This window comes from Canis lupus, chromosome 20 (genome assembly GCF_011100685.1).
Source record: "Canis lupus familiaris isolate Mischka breed German Shepherd chromosome 20, alternate assembly UU_Cfam_GSD_1.0, whole genome shotgun sequence".
In the NCBI taxonomy this organism is placed as follows: domain Eukaryota; kingdom Metazoa; phylum Chordata; class Mammalia; order Carnivora; family Canidae; genus Canis; species Canis lupus.
In genome coordinates, this window is record NC_049241.1 from 13,465,163 (window position 1) to 13,485,788 (window position 20,626).

The 20,626-nt window shown below is 36.5% G+C and overlaps 1 pseudogene; it reads right to left on the reverse strand.

The window, feature by feature from the left end:
- Positions 1-9,450: 9,450 nt before the first annotated feature.
- LOC100686411 overlaps positions 9,451-20,626 on the reverse strand; it is a 61,582-nt pseudogene continuing 50,406 nt past the window's right edge.

Consider the following 20,626-nt stretch of genomic DNA (forward strand, 5'->3'; position numbering starts at 1 on the left):
TTTATTCCTTAATTGGTTCCTTTGCCTAAAAAAATGGGTTAAAATCTGGTTCTTTATCAGCTTTCCAGCCTTGTCCCTTGCTGTTTTCTGCTCTCTACCATGTCCATCCATCATCAAACTATTTTCAATTCTCAGATCATTTGAACATCTATACTTTTGCGTGTAATGTTTATTTATTGTTTAGAAAAACTTTTTTTTGTGACTTATCTATTCCTACTCATTCTTTTAGACTTACCATAATCATTACCTTCTCTGTAATCTTTTTTTTTCATCCTTCTCTACTCCCCAGCCACTATTGGGTACTCATTCTCTGTGCTTCTATTTGTATAGCTCCAGTACAATATGTATCACAGTGAATTATTGACTAGTCTATTTCTACTTCAGGCTAAGTTTCTTGAGGCCAGGGATATAGTTTTACTTTATTTGTTTGTTTTTTTTTTTTTCCACCTTTTTTTTTTTTCCACCAGTTTTACTTTATTTGTATCTTTTGGGCCTAAGAATGAGTAAAAAGTTCCCAGAAAATATTAATTAGTATTAAAATAACTAATGTTTATTGAGTACTTACTGTGTGCTAGGCATTGCCTTGTTGAATTTAACCAAAACACCATCTGAGATAGGCATTCTTAGTATTGCCATCTTACATATAAGGAAAAGTAGAGGCTCAAGTAGGTTAAGTAACTTACCCAACAACAGACAGCTATATTACAGCATCAGGATCAGAAATCAGGCCACCGAACTGCAAAACTCATACTTTTAAGCACTGTACATATTTATTCATTTATATCTCTAAGCATTGGCATGTTTGTGGAAGAACTTCTCAATTTTTTTCTTTTCTATTAAATGTTTTTTTTTTAATGTTTTATGACACAGGCCAAAATTTATTTCCTATTCATTTGTTCCATGACTGTATCAGCCTTACCTTCTAGTATTCACTCACTTGGCCGTATGCTTCACAGAGTTCAGTATTTTAACATAAATGACTTGACATGTATCATTTTTCAAATCAATTTCTTAATTTTCTTTGGACTTTCATTGTGTTCTCCATTTAAATGACACTCCAGCCCTTCCCCAATAGTAAATACTTATTGCAGTTTTGGATACTTTTTAAAAAAGATTTTTTATTATTTATTGGAGAGAGAGAGAGAAAGAGAGAGAGAACAGCTAGTGAGAGAGAACATGGGTGTGTTTGGGAGGTCCAGAGGGAGAGGGAGAAGCAGACTCCCTGATGTACGGGGAGCCCGACAACGTGGGGCTTGATCCCAGGACCAAGATCATGACCTGAGCTGAAGGCAGATGCTTAACCCACTGAACCACCCAGGTGTTCCTACAGTTTTGGATACTTAATAGAACTTTGATAGGTATTTTTGGTTTAATACCATATATAGTTGGTTGCTTTTGTTGGTTTTCTGTATATGAATCTCTACAAGATTGGAGGTAGGCTAGGAATCTGACAAAGTTAACCAATTTTAAGACTGATCATTGTCAAATTCTCTTCACTAAGGAAAGGGTTAACTATTTTTAACAAGGAGAAAACAAAAAATAGGCCTGGCACATCAAAACAGTGATCTCACCAATTGCATAGACTCCGTACTTGAAAGAATCCTTTGAAGTCATGTAATTCACCTCCCTCTGAAAACAGAGGAGGAAACTGAGGGACATCCTATGTTGTTATTCAAAATTCCCCAGCCTGTACAGCAAACCCTGGACAGAGAACTTAGGTCGTGGCTATTTCAGGTCCTGTGCTATTTCTATTATGGAAAATAGACATCTGTGAGTGAACATGTGAAGGGTCAAATGCAAATACTTCACACTTAAAAGTGTTCCAGAATGGAACCCTGGCTCTGTGTGGAATTGCTTTTTAGATGCCACAGGGTTTTAAAGGATACTATGACAGTGAGCTATGAAGCAGGACCAGCAGCCAAGCAGCCCCAACAGAGGATTAAAGAATTGATTGTTGATAGTTGGTCTGTACAATACATCAGGCCAAGTGGATGCCACTAGCCAGGATGCCAGGCAAAGAATTTCTAATCTCTTCCTTTACTCTGCTGACTTGGCCTTTTGGGGTAAGAGGTGAAAACTGCATGGCTAAGTGTCTAAATATATTTTGTCTATCCTTTGAGAGGCTCAAGAATTACTTAATGGTTTCCTGAAGATGTTTTCTTCTATCAAAAAAATTACATGCTCAAAAAATAACAGTTGAAATGAAATTGGAGCATCCAGAATAATGAATATGTTCTAAAGTATGCTGTGAAGTTTTGTCCTTGTGAATAAATGATGGTCCCAAGGGGCCTTGTACATAACCATTATTACCAGTGAATGTGGTGCACAAACTGGTCCAACCAAGCTGCCAAGTCTGGCAGAATTACTTCTTTTAGCTTCCAGTGCATGCTGTTTAATTTCAATAAAAATGAATTTTTGTTCCAATTACAGAGGGCTATTATCCTATTTGAGGTTGTTTTAAAAGCTGCAACAGGTTCTTTTGTCAACAGCGTAATATCTTGTAATGACTTAAATTAGTGTTCAGTTTGAACATAAAAAAAGAAAAATCTTCTGAAGGATGATGGAGGCCAAAGACAGAAAGCTGTGATGAATTTTTAAAGGTGCATTCAGTTTCCTATGTAACTCCTGTCTTTTCCCTGCCACACAGATGTACATTTACTTTCATGCACAGATACACAACTTTTAGGCAAATATATCCAATCTAATATTTACTGAGTCATTATCATGTTCAAGGCATTAAACCACATGTTATAAGAGGTAAAAGAAGCTAATAGTTTTTAGGGAAGATGCTACTTATGCATGAGTTACATATTAATTAATTAGATATTAATGTAGTGTCTATGGCCAGTACTGTGCTCATGATTAGAAGGCACAGTGAACAAAATTATACATGGTCACTAGGCCTCATGGAGCTTATAGTTTTGTGAGGGAGACAGTTCAAGTCAAATTCCCAAATGGACAAATGTATAACTATAGCTGAGATAACTGCTCTGAAAGAAAAGAATATGGTTCTATGTATACATGTAACAAAGGAACTAACCCAAGATTGCTGTGGTGGTCATGGAATTAAAGGGCTCTAGAGCTGATATTGAAGGACTACCACAAAGTGAAATGTGGTGGTGAGTATATTAAGGAAGGAAGTAACAAAATATGTGATCAAGGGGTAGGAAAAATGAGATTTGGGTTGGGAAAGTCAGAGAGACTTGGTAGGAGGTGGTGGCTGTATTCTGAAGAATGAGTTATGAGTTACATAGGTTCGGGGGCCTTTAGAATCTCTGGCATATTGTTAATGACTCATTCATTATTCTTCCTTTGTTCTGTGTTTCAGTTTTTTATCCAATGTTTGATTGATTGATTTGTAAAACCCTAGAGTTCAGGTATATAAGGGTTCTGGATTACAGAGGCATTGGGGATCTACCAAGAATAAAAGTTCACATTTTTGAGAATAAAGCAGACTCAAGAACAATATCCTGTATTTTTCTATACCATCCAAGTGTTTTCCAGGTGGTTATTGCATATTATTTTAATAGACCAAGTAGCTTTCCTTATTTGTCAAGTGACATTCTTTATCCTGTCTTCTAGTCAAGCAGTTTTGCAAAATGAATTAGACATTCTGAAATGTTGCCAGTGGTCATGATTTATGGTTTAAGTAATTGATTACTAATCACAGTGAAAGTATTACATTTTAGGAAAAATTACCTTAAAAATAGATTTAAGATTACTTCTGTGGGAATACCATTTTCAGTCTTGAAATCCTTGATCCTAATGCTTTCTTGAACAAGAGCAAAAGGATGGAATTTCAGGAAACAGAAGGGAGAATTGCACAATCTCTTGTTCAGCATGGCTGTGGAACTGACAGATGTGAATGTCATCTGTCACATGTTCCTGGTTTAGAGTCATTGGTGGACCATGAGCTCCATGAAAGCATAGTCTATGACTTAATTATTTCTTTTTCTCTTCACAGAGACAAAATGCTACATCCATTTGTTCATTCACTCACTCATCAAATGTATTTTGTGGTTTTCTTTCCTCATATCTATCTGTTTAGCATTAAGTGTTTGTGACTGTTAAGGTAGGTAAGGAATCTGACTAGGACAGGCAATTTGGAGACTTGGGCTTGTCTTCAGTAAGGAAGGAGCTTAGGAAGGAAGACAGAAATAAAGTTCTATGTATCAGCCCCCATTCTAGGTGCTGGGGAATTAACTGTAGGGAAGCATACACAACAATACTTGTCTTTATGGAATCTACATTTTTGTTGGAAAGGTAAATAAGATAAATGAATGAAATTTTCAATGTGCTAGGGATAAGAATTATAGAAAAAATAAAGGAAAAAGAGAGGGGAGGGATATAACAGCCTAATGATAGTAATGGTGGTCATGCTTACAATTTTAGATGAATGGCTGCTGACAGCCTCACAGAGAAGGTGATATTTACATTAAGACTTGAAGGAAACAATGGCACATAATTATTGTTTGTAAAGCATTTGTTGAGTGAATAAAAATTATTTCAGTGAATTGAGTAAATCAAGGTTGTTTACCAGGTGGACCAAACAGGGAAAGGAATTCAGAATATTATTTTTGCCTGTTCCCTAAGATCAAATGTCAATTTTATGGCATCGTTAAAAGCAGACTGGCCCTACCCGAAGATGAGGAGTGGAAGGAAGAAGAGTGAAGGAAGGAATGGCCTGACCAGGGATTGAGGAAGGAAATGGTGGAAGTAAATCACAGGTGTTCAGACAGAATGGTCACCTAATACTAGTTCAGAGGTTACCTGGAACTTCATCTTCTCCTAAGTTCCTATGTTTCCCTGCCTTATCGGTCCTACACCTGTCATCATTTTTCTCCCTTAGATTATGCCTCTGTTTAGGAGGGTTTGTATTAGACCTTCTTAGAACCAAATAGGCATGTGCATTTTTTCCTAATCAATCTATCATTAATTTTCCTTCAAAAACTTTTTCAGGCTGGTAACAAAAATAAATCATCAGTAATTGCTAGTAACGGCTGATTTGTCTGGGATTATCACTGAAGTATAAAATGCAATTTAGAATCTCATTATGATTATTATTCCATTTCATTCACTAAATATGGTGACCTTCTAATTTAGAAATTTAAGATGCTTATTAGATAAATGTTAAAATGGTGCTGGTATAATTGTGATGATCTTTTTCTAGTTTCTTTTCCATTTATAATGTTTTGTTTTATTGCCATTGGGGGATGGGGTTGGGAGGTAATGGCCATTTCTCTTACTATCTTCTCTGAAGCCAGACATTAAAGAGACTTGCAAACTTTAAAACACTGCCACTCTTCTCATTATTTTAGTTTTTGGAAAAATAAAATTTTTCACAAAATATTTATATTTTATTTATATACTTATATATATCTAATGGGTTCAGGCTTCTTATTTTTATTTTAATTTTTTAAAAAAGATGTATTTATTCATGAGAGAGAGAGAGAGACAGAGACACAGGCAGAGGGAGAAGCAGGCTCCATGCAGGGAGCCTGACGTGGGACTCGATCCAGGGTCTCCAGGATCAGGCCCTGGGCTGAAGGCAGCGCTAAACCGCTGAGCCACCCAGGCTGCCCCAGGCTTCTTATTTTTAAATGAAATCACAAAGTTTAAAATTTTTCTTAATTTCTAATACAGTAAGTATCAATAGTTGTAATTCTGAACAAAAGCTCTTTGGGGTCTTCTGTAACTTTTAAGAGTCCTCAAACCAAAACGCTGGAGACTGTTGGTTATAGGTCAAGAGTGTGGACACTGAAATCAGACTGATCACGTGTTATCCAAGCAATAGGTGACCTGAAGCTTTCATACCCACCAGTGCCAGTTACTTTATCTGTAAAATGAAAATGATCATACTACCTATCTCATGCGACTGTTTTGAGGTATAACTGACAGAGGGTATGGGAGGAGCAGTACATAACAGGTAATAAGCATTTAGTAAATGTTAGGTATTATAATTTGCTCCAGTTCTGTGTCTGTGAGATCCAGAAGCTAAGGGAGACCAGTCAGATTAAATGCCTTGTTCAGGGTCACATAGAATCTGTATTGGGACCTGTCTTCTGATTCTCACTATCTTATATTGGATCTTTAATAGCTTCATCAGCCATTGGCGCTAAAGTTGCTCCGAGCAATAGAATCATCACATTTTGTTTTTCCTTTGAAACTAAGAAAAAAAAAACTTTTCTATTAGATGTTTTGGAAGTTAAAATGATCATAATCCTTCTACTTCATTATAATTGTATGACATTTGCAGTTCTCTAACCACTTTCAATCCAATTCTCTTCAGCTGCATAGGTAGTCAAGCAGGTGATTTTGTCTCCATTTAATAGATGAGGAATTTGGGGGCTCAGGAAAGGTTAAATGACTTGGCTAACGTTTAACGACAGATCAGGCATTGGATAGCAAGCTTTCTAACTCCCTTGTGTTATATTATGCAGCCGTTCAGCATTGTAAATATCATCTAATCTAACTTCTTAATTTTATAGAGGAAAATGAGTCCCAGAGAGATGAAGTGACTTTCCAAGGGTACAAAGTTCCCAAATAAAGTGGAGAAGAAGCTAAAATAGTAAATGTGGTTTTGGGATTCTTGTGTTTCTTGTTTTGGGTTTGAGTTTACTAGAACTTAATGATGATAATTCCATTTTCTTCTGATTCTGGATTGTATAAATACTATGGGACTGTTGTCTTAGTGTTTTAAATATTATAGTTTGGGTAATGGGTATTTGCCGCATCAGCTAGGTTGTTTAATGGCCTTTGTTCCTGTGTTCTCTGTGTTTAAAATCTCAGACTCATTGTATTGTGGATCTCTTTGGAAGTAATTGGCATTAACTTGCACCAAGGGATACATCCATTGCTTCCCAGGTCTAGCTTTACTTCAGACATTTGCAGATTTCAATTTTTACACTTTTTTCTGTTTAGGTGGTCTGTGTGTTTGTTAGTTTTCCAGAAGAAGGAGAAGGAAAGAAGGAATTATTGATTTTAATATTAAATCATTGGGGAATTATCTATTTTTGTAAAAAGATGTACAACGTAACAGAAAAATGATGTATCTATACCTTTTTGGGCTTTATATCAAAACAGCTGCATGTCTCATATTTGTATTCTTTAGTTAAAAAATTAAAACATAAGGGAGAACAAAGAACCCCAAGTATCCTTAGCATTATTGTTTTTTCCATATGTTGCCGTATGATGTCAGCCTTGTCGAGGGTGATTTTGATAAAGTATAAGCAACATGGAAATGATTGAAAGACTAAGGAATGAAGTTTGTTCATTTAGAAGTGAGTTTGAGCAGTGTATGGGTGGAGAAAGATGAGTACGGTAGCAGCGTTCAACTTCATCTCTATTGTCTAACCTGACTCTCAAATTTATATTTTTTCCACTTGGCCAACCCAAAGCCCTGAGCTTTTCATATCCACTCTCCTTAGAAAGCAATCATTTTGAGTGTGCTTTTGTAGAGACTCACAGAGCACTCAAAGCAGTTTATAAAGTAACTGTTCCCAGCCACATATATTTTTTTCTCTACATGAGTTTTCATAAGCATCTCATGTTCTTCATCTCATTAGATCTATAATAATTTAGTGCCTCAAAGACCATGTTTCAGTTTCCTCTATTTGGTGATGGTGATGCCTTTATTCCCTGAGTGGCTTACCCCTAAGCTGTGTCTAAGTTTGCAAAAAAAGGATGCATTTTCTATATTAAGATAGAAGATGGGCAATGTCCATTTCTTGAATGAATGGATCAAGACACATATTGTAAAACTTAAATTTCATTGACTTACAGTCACTTGAAAATTCAAGATGGTCTGTTTGACACCTTACCTGTTAGGTTGAAAACCAGGAAAGTTGTGGGATTGGCATTTCTGGAGGAAAAATTCCTCTCTTCATCTTTAAACAAAATAACCACACAGTATGTTTTTCTAAACTCTTAGTGATCATAAGTGAGATTCCTCATTTTTACAAGGTACCAAAAGCATTAACAAAAATTACATAACAATCTCTAAAATAACTTTATAAAGTAGTAATGGCAGGATGATCATATTCCTAATTTACAGACTAGTGTTGCTAATTGAACTCAAGAGAGGCTCTATGGATCAATGAGCATACATTGTATTAAGTGCATAGTTGAAAAGAAACTTACATCTTCTGTTTCTTAGTCCTATACTATGTCTACTTTATCACCTTGCCTTGTTTCTGAAATAGCTTTAGTTCTTACCAGTCAAGCAATTTAAGTATATACTGTTATAGGTTCCTGTATCTGGAAGAGTTTATTATGCAGATTCTATGCAGCAGAGGTGAGTTATTTCCTCGAGAAGATATCATTCCATTGGTGCTATGACCACTGACTGGATGATTGCTCCCAGGCAGATCAGAACTATAAGTTGGTCCTTGTTAGCTGAGGTTTTCTCTTTGGCAAATTATGTTTCATGAAAATACTTGCTACTTTGTAGCCTCCTCCATAATGATTCTGTTGGACCTGCTGGCTTGAAAAGAGTCTTGCCTTTTATGCCACTTACATTTTCCTGAATTTCACTAGCACAGTAATTAGGAGCAAGTAGTAGGAAGTTGTGAATTTGCTGAGGCTCATGGAGGTGCCTTTCTTCCTTTGATTCCTAATTTCCAAAGAAGGTAGAATGGGGGCCAGTTACCTAACAAATTGACTATTATTCTCCCAGATTATAGCCATTTAAAAAGTTCCATTTCCTCCACGAAGCCCTTCTCTTTTTGAAATACCAATATTGTTTTTGTAAAAACTATTCATAATTACTATAAAAATTGAAACAAAATATAAAGTACTAAGAAGGCAAAAATCAACCCAAATCCCACCACTCAAATAAGTTAACGTCATGGTAGACATACCACAAAGTCTATGTCTAACCTCTTTTTGGAATGCCTGTATGCCAAAGATGATGTCATAGTTGTTTCTGGTTTATAGGTCTTATCTCTCCTATATTATATACTCTCTTTTAATATAAAGATAAAGATGCTGTCTCTTAAATCTTTGTATAATAACTAACAAAGCCTTGTGTATTTGGTGGGCTTGCAAAGAATACTTTGTAAAATATAGAAGTCAGAATGTAAGTTCTACTTTAAGATCCTAATTTTGGATGGTGTGTGCTCTCCTTGGAACAGATTGCAAATAGAATATAGCGATAGCAGAAGATGGGGGAAATTAGATGAAATCACAAAGCATGTAGATTTTTCTTTGTTTTTTTTGGGGGGGGGATTTTTCGCAGTCATTTCGGGGTACAGCCTCCAAGTGCCCTGGTGATGAGCTCTGGTCTGCTAATGCATCCTCATAAGCCTAAATGAAACTTCTTACCATGAGCACTGAGCAGTGGCAATCAGCATTTGGGGTTTGATTGCTGAACTTTTGGTGCCTTTAGATTCCAGTGATTTTTAGTAATGTGTGTCTTGGCAAAAGGACAGCGTATTAGCTCAAATGTCATGTTTAAAGGGTAGGCGGCCTGTCTGTGAGGTTCCAATTGTGTAGCTGCCAAGAAAGTTTGAATTACAATTTTAATAATAAGGCAGTGTGCGATCTCTTAATCAAAAGTGAGGTGTTAGAACAAAGCCAAGTCCTAGCAGATAGCCCAGGATTTTAGCCTTTTCATTCTGGGTACATTTGTCCACAGGGTGCACTTTGATCCAGCAGAAAGGCCTAGACCCAGGAAACTTCTAGGTATTTTCTAAATAAACTTCTTAGCACTCGGCCTCCAAGAGGAACTTTGAAATATATGGACCCCTACCAGGCAGTGAGCCAGGCTGGTCATTTATCTGCTGGGCACTTATTACAAAGAAAAAGAGTTTAAATAGACATAGATTTTATCATCTAAAATAGACTGACTTAGCCTGTTTCACTTGTCTAAAAAGTCCTTCTTTACCATCTTTCATTTTTCTGTAGTGAAATCATACCCATTCTCCCTGTATTCTACCCAAGCATAATGTAATCTCTTTTTCTTTCCTTTGAACCTTTATTTATTAAGAGTACATAAAGATAATATTGCACAATTAAATTAGGAGCAATTGAGTTGGTTATTAAGTAGCATTGGTAACTTTAAAATAGGCATTTTATAGTTATTTCTCACTTCATATCAGCAATCTTTGCCTCAGATCTTTAGATTCTAACAGTAAATCTATTGAAAAATTTAAAATTTAATTTAAATTAATTCTATTAATTTTCATTATTTAAATTTTCTACCTTTTTATTTTAAAATTATTTCAGACATAAAAAGTCGCAAAAATAGTGCAAAGAATTCCCTTATATCCTTTACCAGGTTCTCCAAATGTTAATATTTTCCCTACATTTGCTTTCTTATTATCTATCTATATGCAATTTTTCTACTTAGTTGTTCAAACATTATGGGCATGATCCCTTTCAGGAGAATTATAGACAAAGAAAAAAATATTTTTACAGTCATTGTGCTGAAAGCTTTTTCTACATGTTCAATAAATAATAAAAGAGCAAAACACTACTAACACTATTAGCATTTAACATTGATGGAGTAAGTGCTGTATGCCAGGTATGTGCTTATGTATCAGTCAGGGGCCCAGTGGAAAAACAGAGCCATTAGGAGATATATATATATATATATATATATATATATATATATATATATATATGATATCTAGGATATATATGTAAATACACATATATATGTGTGTATATATATGTCATATATAAATATATATGTGTGTATATGCACACAAAGAATTATTTTATGTGACTATGGATAGGTCAGTTCAAAATCTGTAGGTCAACCTTTAGGAAGGCTCCAAGTTTTCAAGTGGTAGATGACACTGCAGTTCACATGTGGAATTTTTTCTTCCTCAGGGAAACCTTAGTTCTGCTTTTACTCTATTCAAATGACTGGATCAGGTCCATTCATATTATACTAATCTCTTTTGCTTCAGGTCAACTGACTGTAAATATGAACCACCTCTACAAAATACCTTTGCACAACATCTAGGTTAGTATTTGATTGATTAATTGGATATTAGATGCCAATAGATACAAAAAAACTGGCCACCAATTTATTACTCATAACTCTGCAACAGGGGCATTATTATCTCCATTTTATAACTGGAGAAACTGAGGTTAAGTAATTTGCCCACAGTTAAATAATAAGTAGCAGAAGTATAATTTGAGTCCATACATTCTAGCTTCTGAACCCTTTTTCTTGACTACTACAGTAGACTCTCCATAAGAACTAAATAACTGGCTATCAGCTTCTTTACAATATCTAAAAAGAACTGAGATGTATAAAGTAAAGGACCAACCAGTTTATTTCAACAATTGACATTAATTAATTTTACTCTGTGCTAGAAACTATTCTAGGCAATAAAAATACAATGACACAAAACCTCCTCTCAAGAAACCCATCTAACTAGAACCAGGTAGTGAAGCATTATTGCCTCAAATGAAGCAGAAAGAGCACTGACCTGGGGAAAGCAGTGGTCTGAAGTTTAGGAAATTTGGATTCTGGTCCTGGCTGCTACTAAGTAGTATCTTACCTTGGCCTGCTCAATGAAGGTTACTTTAGGCAAGTAACTTAACTCTTTTCTGAACTTCAATTTCTTTATCTGCAAAATAAGAGGAAACAAAGAAGTTAATAACTGAGGTAATTATTCCAAGAGGCTTGAACTCACCATTATCAAAATATATGCAGTTGTTAGAATAAGCACTTGATGTGTGTTACCTCACTGAATCCTCACAGCTCTTATTAGGTAGTCATTATCATTTCCATTTTATAGATGAGCCAACCGAGGTAAGACAATTTAATAACTTGCTAAAGGTCACCAGCTAAAAAGTGGAGGAATCTGGATTTGAACCTAGGTAATATGGCTTTTTTTAAAAAAATTATTTATTTATTGAAAGACACACAGGGAGAGGCAGAGACACAGGTAGAGGGAGAAGCAGGCTCCATGCAGGGAGCCTGACGTGGGACTTGATCCCAGGACTCCAGGATCACGCCCTGGGCGGAAGGCAGGCGCTAAACTGCTGGGCCACCCAGGGAGTCCCAATAATATGGCTTTGAGTTCAAATTCTTAACATCTATGTTATACTTCTTTGAAATACATTGGAAAGGCCTTAGCAAAATTTGAATATGTGACTCCTGATTTACAAAACCACTGCTTTAATAATCCTTGAGCATAGGTAGCCTTTACATATGTATACAAAATCATCAGGTACAAACGTGTGTTTTATGTTTCTTTCTGTTATAAACATAAAGTATATTATATATGTGTGTGCTTGACGTTAAATCTGTATTTTTTCCTTTTCATATATTGTTTGGGTGCTTAAATTAGACTTTGACGCCTATCAGAATATTAATGAAAATCTGGATTTTGTCCACTGTTTTAGATTCTGCCTTGGGATTTTGAAGCAGGGCTTCCATTTATGCTGGAATCAATTTTTTAAAAAGTTGGTGAAAGTATTATCATAAGTCTAGTTATTTGTCAATTTTACCTCAATAAAAAAATTTTTTTAATAAAAAAATTTTTAAAGTATAATCATAGTTCCAGAAAGTCTGAATTTAGGGAAGTTGCTGGAGAGAGATAAGCTGGGAAATGCCCCTCAACACTACCTTGGCCAAGACAGAAGAGGAAATGAAAAGCTGTACTGTGACCATTGAAGGTCATAGCCTAATAGATGCTTTGAAGTCTGCTGAAAAAAAAAATTTTGTGATTTTTTAGTGTCTAGCTGTGGAATTCATTACTAAAAATCTGAATTTTGAGAATAAAGCAAATAGAACATGCATTCTGTGAAAGGAACACCCAAGTGGTTAGTTTACACTAAAGCTGTCAAAACTGGAAGAGGGACGCTAAGTAAAGAGGGTGGTTCAGTTGGTTAAGCATCTGGTTTGGCTCAGGTCATGATCCCAGGGTCCTAGGATAGAGCCTGGCATCTGGTTCCCTGCTCAGTGGGGAGACTGCTTCTCCCTCTCCTGCCCCTCTCTGCTGCTCATGCTCTCTCTCAAATAAATAAATAAAAATCTAAAAAAAAAAAAAAAAAAAACCCAACCAAAACTGGGAGGAAAGAATTGCTGTGTGACATCCATTGAAGTGTGAGTAAAAGTGGTCCTCATCCTCTGGAAACACAGAACTCTCTAGGAATGACTGCTCTGTGGAGATCAGTTGGATTTTAATTCCTTTATTTTATGAATGAGGAAGCTGAAATCTAGAGAGCAGTGACACATTCAGGTTTGCATGCAGATCATAAGCAGAGTAAGGGCTGCAACAGGGTGTTCAATTTTGAAGGAGACAGCAAATGTGATTTAGGGATTGTCTGCAAGTTTCCAAGCTTCAGTTTCTCCACCTGTATGTTTAAAGAGATGAAATGAGATCAGAAATGTTGTATGCATAAACTATTGGGACTTCATCAAGATAAAGACTTTCTGCACAGAGAAGGAAACAATCAACAAAACTAAAATGCAGCCTATCGAAGATATTTGCAAATGACATATCTTATAAAGGGTTAGTATCTAAAATATATAAACTTATAAAACTCAACACCCAAAAAACAAATAATCCAGTTAAAAAATGGGCAGAAGACATGAATCGACATTTTTCCAAAGAAGACATCCCGATGACTAAAAGACACATGAAAAGATGCTCAACATCACTCATCATCAGGGAAATAGAAATCAAAACTATGATGAGATACCACCTCACACCTGTCAGAATGGATAAAATTAACAACACAGGAAATAACAGGTGTTGATGAGGATGTGGAGAACCGGGAACCCTCTTGCACTATGGGTAGAGATGTAAACTGGTGCAGCCACTCTGTAGAATAGTATGGAAGTTCCTCAAAAAGTTAAAAATAGAACTACCTTTTAATCCAGCAATTGTGCTAATAGGTCTTTACCCAAAGGATACAAAAATACTGATTCAAAGGGGTACATGTACCCTGACATTTATAGCAGCATTATTAACAATAACTAAATTATAGAAAGAGCCTAAATGCCCACCAATGGATAAATGAATAAGGAAGATATGAGATACACACACTCACATCACACACACACAATGGAGCATTAGGCATCAAAAAAGAATGACTTCATTCATATGTGAAATTTAAGAAACAAAATAGATGAACATGGGCCAGGGACAGGGGGGAAGGGAGAGACAAACCAGAAGATAGACCCTCAACTATAGAGAACAAACTGAGGGTTATTAGAGGGGAGGTGGGTGGTGGGATGGGTTAAATGGGTGATGAGTGTTAAGGAGGGTGTTTATATGATAAGCACTGGGTGTTGAATGTAAGTGTGAATTACTAAATTCTACACCTGAACAAAATATTACCTCTGTATGTTAACTAACTGGAATTTAAACAAAAACTTGAGAAAAGAAAGAAATACTGTATCCATGGCATTATTTACCTACTACTAATCAGATACATACTCTGTCCTAGTGGCCTTAAAATGCTTCTCAGCTGATTGTTCCTTGCATCAACCATCATTTGATCAGATCAGAGTGGGCATGTAAGATAAACTTTTAAAATTATCCTTGAATTAGATAATCTCTAAGGACTCTTGGTTCTAAGATACCCGTAAGTAATTTTAAGGACCAAAAGAAGGCAGTAGATAATAATATTTACCCAAGCAGGAATATAGAATATTTTGGCTGGCTGAGCTGGTGTCCTGGATGTTTGTTTCTTGGGCTGAGATTGAACTGCTATGGTTAGAATGGGAAGGACTGGAAAGGGTGAAATTGCTCATCAGACACTTTTTGAAATAGCTCAAGTAGAACTGCTCTAAAGTCCAGATGACAAAGAATGTCACTTGGGAAGATGCCGTTCCTTCTGAGCCTGTAAGAAACCGATGCTACCAAGGGCATCAAATTCAATGTCTTTGGCAAAACATTGCCATGTTTGTGATAGACACCAGCAGTCACCTTTAGGTGACTGTAGTAGTACAAACTCTAGATCCATACTCCCTGGTTCAACTGGTGGCTCTGCTTTGATTAGCTGATGGCTATGGGCTAGTTATTTAACACCTCTGTGGACTTGTTTCCTCACATACAAAAATGGGATAATCATAATAACTAACTCACAGGTTTGTTGTATGGATTGGGTTGATATACACAAATCACTTAAAACAGTGTCTGGTATGTAATAATCACCATAATCATCATAAAAGTATTGATCAGTTTATTGTGTTATACATTTTTTAAAGGTTTCTGCAGTTTTAATACAGTTTTAAAAAGCTCATAGATTGCGGATCATTTCTGTAACTAGTGAAATAATCTAATTACCTCATTCATCAAGCTGACTGCTGTTATATTTTTATTACTTGGTGTTGGAATGGTTAACAGGGAGTTGATAGTTTACAGATAGGTGAGTAAGTTTGACCTATACATTGACCTAGTGCACACTACTCAGTATTTTCTTTGCCTAGAATGTCACCCACCTTCTATCTGTCTGGTTTGGTTCTGGAGGATGTCCATAAATTTAACTTATGTGCCTGCTTAGATTACTCTTTGGAGCCCTGCTTTGAGAAGGATTCTGGTGTCATATTTGGGCTCAGTGGGAAACAGTGCCATCTGCAGTCAGTAATGTCTGCCATAAGGTAGGAAAGGGGGAAGCTGCAGGCTTTCCATCAGGATTGGCTACATAATTTGTAAGAAGCAGTACAAAATAAAAATGTAGGCACCTTTGTTCAAAACCAGGAAAAAAGGATCGTTGTATGTATGAAATTATAAAGCTTTTTCCTTTTCTCCATGGTCTCTATGTTTTGATTTGTCATGGTATTTTTATTTGCTATTTAATATTATTCCAAATTTTAAGAAGTAAAAATTTGAATTAGTTGCATGAATTTTACCATTCATCTTATATTGTTCAATGCCAGCTTTAAACACAAACATAAAGATATTTAACTTGTATGCAAAATTACCAAAATTATTCAATTTGTTTTTCATAGCTTGTACCTATATATTCTTATCAGAACAGTAAAAATGCTTCACAGAACTAAATCAGCTATTATTGTTTCACTTCTTGGTATGCAAACTTTCTACCAATACTCTCTACCTCAGGCTTACTGATGGGTAAGAAAGGACAGAAAAAAAAAAAAAAAACTATGGTTAGCCCTCTTACTCTTTTCTTGTGTGTCCTCATTTTAAGCATGGTTGTTTGGCTAATACAGGGAAGTAACTAAATAAGGAAGAATATGATAGGGTTCATTGGTTGTTCATGTTTCTTAGAATGCTCCTGTTCTCTTTCTGTGTTCAAAGCAAGTCCTGGCTCAAATGAAAATTGTGGCCTCTTGGAGTTGTTCACTTACTCAGTTGTAGTCATATCATACTTACCTTGTACTCACTTTGAGTCTTACTGAACTCCCACATTTTGTGGGTCTATTAGAATTCTGTACTCATAGGGTATAATAAGTACAAAATGCACATGGAGTGGGAAGAAATGGAGATGGACACTAATATTGCATATTACATGCATTTCTTTTGCTCATGCACATTCTCCATTGTCCCAGCACACGTAAAAAACACAAATTCAAAGATAAAATTACTAAGGATTTCAAGTCAGCATTAAAACAAGTATGGTGGGCACCTGGGTGGCTTAGTCGTTAAGCGTCTGCCTTCAGCTAGGGTCATGATCCCAGAGTCCTGGGAATGAGTCCCGTGTCTGGCTCCCTGCTCAGCGGGAGTCTGCTTCTCTCTTTGCCCCTCCCTTCACTCATTCTCTCTCTCCCAAATAAATAAATAAAATCTTAAAAAAAAAAAATAAAGCAAGTATAGGGCCCTTTTGATCACAGGGTTCTGTATGACTGCACAGGTCACATGTCTGACTCTGCTTGCATTTGCTGGTTATATATTATCTTTTCCTTATAGGATTCTAAGACCCAGCTCCTTCTTAGAAGACTTTCTTGGTTATGATAGCCCATATTGATTACTAATGCTGGATCACTACCTTGGATTTTTGTAGAGCTCATCTTTATTTGCCTGTTACATTCTATAAACTGCCTTTTATGATTAGTTATTTCTTGCCATGTTCTTTCTCCCCATAACATAACTTCTTGGGACAAAGTCATAATAATGGCTCCATATATCATGCAAGATTAGCTTTGCTGAGGTCTGAATCACTGTTCTATTAACTTATTGGGTATTAAAATATAATATTTGGTAGCTATTATTATTATTCTCAAAGAGTTCAGATACTGAAATCATATTGCCAGGGCTCAAACTGTTAGTTCCTAGCTATGACCTAAGGCAAGATACTTAATCATTTTTTGTCTTGATCTTTCTGTTCTTTTATTTTTTTTAATGCTTTATTTATTTGAGAGAGAGAGTGGGAGGTAATGTACACATGCACACAAGTAGGGAAGGGGCAGAGGGAGAGAGTCTTCAAGCAGACTCCCCACTGAGTGCAGAGCCTGACTTGATCTCACGATCCATGAGATTGTGACATGAGTTGAAACCAAGAGTTGGTTGCTTAACTGACTGAGCCACTCAGGATCCCTTGTCTTGATTTTACTTATATTTTGTTATAAGAATTAAATGCCATAAGTTTTCTAAGAATATGGAGGGTCTGTCACATGACAAATCTTAGTTATTTTTATTACTGTTATTATTATAATTCACTTTCTTCCCAAGAGTGCTATTCTGCTCATTTTCAAGATGAAGAACATGAGAGACATTGAGAAGACACAGCCAGCCAGTTGAACACCTTTTTATCTTTAGAGTGGTGTAATCCAATATGGATTAGCCATGTGCAGCTATTGAATACTTGAAATGTGGCTGGTCTGAACTGAGATGTGCTATAAGTATGAAATGCACACTGGGTTTTGAAGACTTGGTTTGAAATAAAGAATGTAAAAATCCCATGAATATTTTTATATTGATTACATGTTGAAATGATAATATTTTGGACATATTAGGTTAAATAAAGTACATCATTAAAATTAAATTCATCTGTGTTCCTTTTGCTTTCTAATATGTGACTACTAGAAAGTTTAAAATTACTAATGTTGCTCCATTATATTCCATAATATAGGAACTGTGAAGACTGACAATTGGAGGTGAAGCCATCTCTAAGTACATATTCCACTGAGTGAGCTAATAAAGCTCTTTAAATTCCTTGCTCATCATGATCTTTAAGATTTAATTTTAATGACCACAGGAGGGAATTTTGGATTTTACTTATCAACATAAAAAATTTTTAAAGCTCGTAATTGGTTTGCTTCTCAAATGAACCTAATTCTCCTCGACAGGAATCTGAGAGGCTTTCTATTCCTCTATGTGGCGTTAATGGCCTAAGGAAGATCACAAGCTTTAAAATGGAAGTTTTGAATCTCAGCTTCCTTGTTTAGTTGTGTGACTTCAGGCAAACTATTTAGCCTTTTGTGTCTCAGTTTTTTAATCTGAAAAAAGGGACAGTAGTATCTACTGAGTGGGATATCTTTGCCTTCTGGATACAGTCTTATCTTTCTCTAGCTTGTTCTGTATTCTGGGATGGTGACTTATGAACTGTGTCAAATGCAATCCTTGTCCACTGGTTCCAAGTTCAGTTTGAGTGGGTGCCCTATTGGCATCAGAATTTTGGGAGAGAAGTATGTGGATAAATTTTTCTGGAGTGAACATAGATAGACATTTGTATTCCATATTAATGCAGACAGCATCCTGTGAATGAGCCTCTAGGTAACCAGATGGGCAAGATACCCACTCTGTGAATGCCCCAGTATTTGCCCAATGGGGTCATGTACAAATGGCTAAAGGGCAAGGAGGGATTATTATTCATGAGCTCAACAACATAGACTTCCCCTCAAAAAACTTGGTGTCCAATGTGCCCACAACAGAGGCTAAGGCTAAACTCCCAGCTACATGTGACCATTGTTAAAAGGGAACAGATTGGTGACAGATTGATTTTGTTGGACCTCTTATTTCATGGAGGGGACTTTGATTTGTCTTCAAAGGACAAAGACATATTTCAGGTGCTTTCCCTGCTCTCTGCTCTTCTGCTATCACAGTAGTATCCCATATCACCTCTGACCCAGGGTCATATTTTCCAACAAAAAATGTGCCATAATCAGCTCATATCTATGGAATTCATTGGCTTTTATCATATTCTACGTCACTTAGAAGCAGCTACTTAACGGAATAGTGGACTGACGTGGTGAAGCTCAGCTATGAAGCTAGTAGGAAGATAATACTCTGCAATTTTTGGAGTGCTGTCTTTCATGATGTAATATATAGACCTTAAAACCGATGAATACGGTGTCATCCTTTTTAGCTAGAATGCTAAGGTCTGGAAACTGTCTAAGAAAAAAAAATTATTTATAATACTTGTTAAAGATGGTAAAGAATACTTTATTTAAAAGAGACTACTACATGGTGCCTGGGTGGCTCAGTCAAGCATTGCTTTGGCTTAGAAAATGATCCCTGAGTCCTGGGATCTAGCCCTGCATTGGGCTCTCTGCTCTACAGGGAGCCTGCTTTTCCCTCTCTCTCTGCTTCTCCCCCTGCTTGTATGTTCTCTCTCTCTTTCTTTCTCTCCCTCAAATAAATAAATAAAATCTTCAAAAAAAAAAAATAGAATACTACCATGGGGCTTTGTTGTAGGGGAGAGAAATTAGAAGTCTGAGAGACTTGAAAAGGAAAGCAGCATGAATCTTTGTTTGGGGCCTGGGTTTTTTTTTATTGAGGACAGTGGTCTGGTGTACATGTCCCCTCAGGCATACAGGAACCAGTTAGAGCAAAGATGAGGGCCCACCTGTTATTCTTGGAGCATTCTAGCTAACACCAGAGGTCTGGAACACGCATATAATAGCTTCCTTTCATCGTCATTCTCACCTGGTTCTTCCTTAGATGTTATCTATTCTAAAGAAGTCATTAATTCCTTGTCCTTTACAAGGAGGGCATAATGAAGATCCCAGCAAGAATAGAAGCAGGAAAAGGAGCAAAAGCAGATTTTTATGGAGTCCTTCAGTTTCCCTGTCTCAAGTGGACAACTAACTGTGGCAACGGAATAAGGACAAATCTCCAAGAATGCAGATCCTTCAAGGATAAAGATTTGGGTCACTGTATCAGTGAAGAAGATCATCCAGTTGGGTTGTAGACTGTGGGTAAGGGGAGCATGTGTAATAGTGGTGGAGGAACCCTTGCTGCGGTGCTTAACAACTTAGGCTTTATGCTCAAATACAGAAGCTACAGGAACTGTAACAGTTACATTTTATGTTAAATCGTTATTTCCTCTCTTTCTTTATTCTGATATCTTTTATGAAAAGCACTGATGGCTCCATGTTTTTGATGACTCAGTTGACATCATCCCATCCTGATTTGCCATCTTTTCAATTGCATTAAATTTAGAGTAAGTGATGAACAGACAAAAAGGGAGTGGATTGTACTAGACAACTTCTGTTCCCTCACCTAAATCTACCTTTCACCCTTTCCTAGCCTCCTCTATTTTGGGCACTCAAATGGATTGCCCCAGTGGGATCCTTTGCCCTCGGTTCCAATTTTGTTCATTCAGTGGAAGGTGGAGGTGTGACCAAGTCCTAGCAGGTGTGGGTAGAGTTTAGAGTTTCCATCCCCTTGGCTATTTCCCTGCTGCATTACAAAGGTTGGCTGCTTAACTTCCAGGAGAGCCTAGGCTTCTGTAGCCATTTGCATCTTCTCTG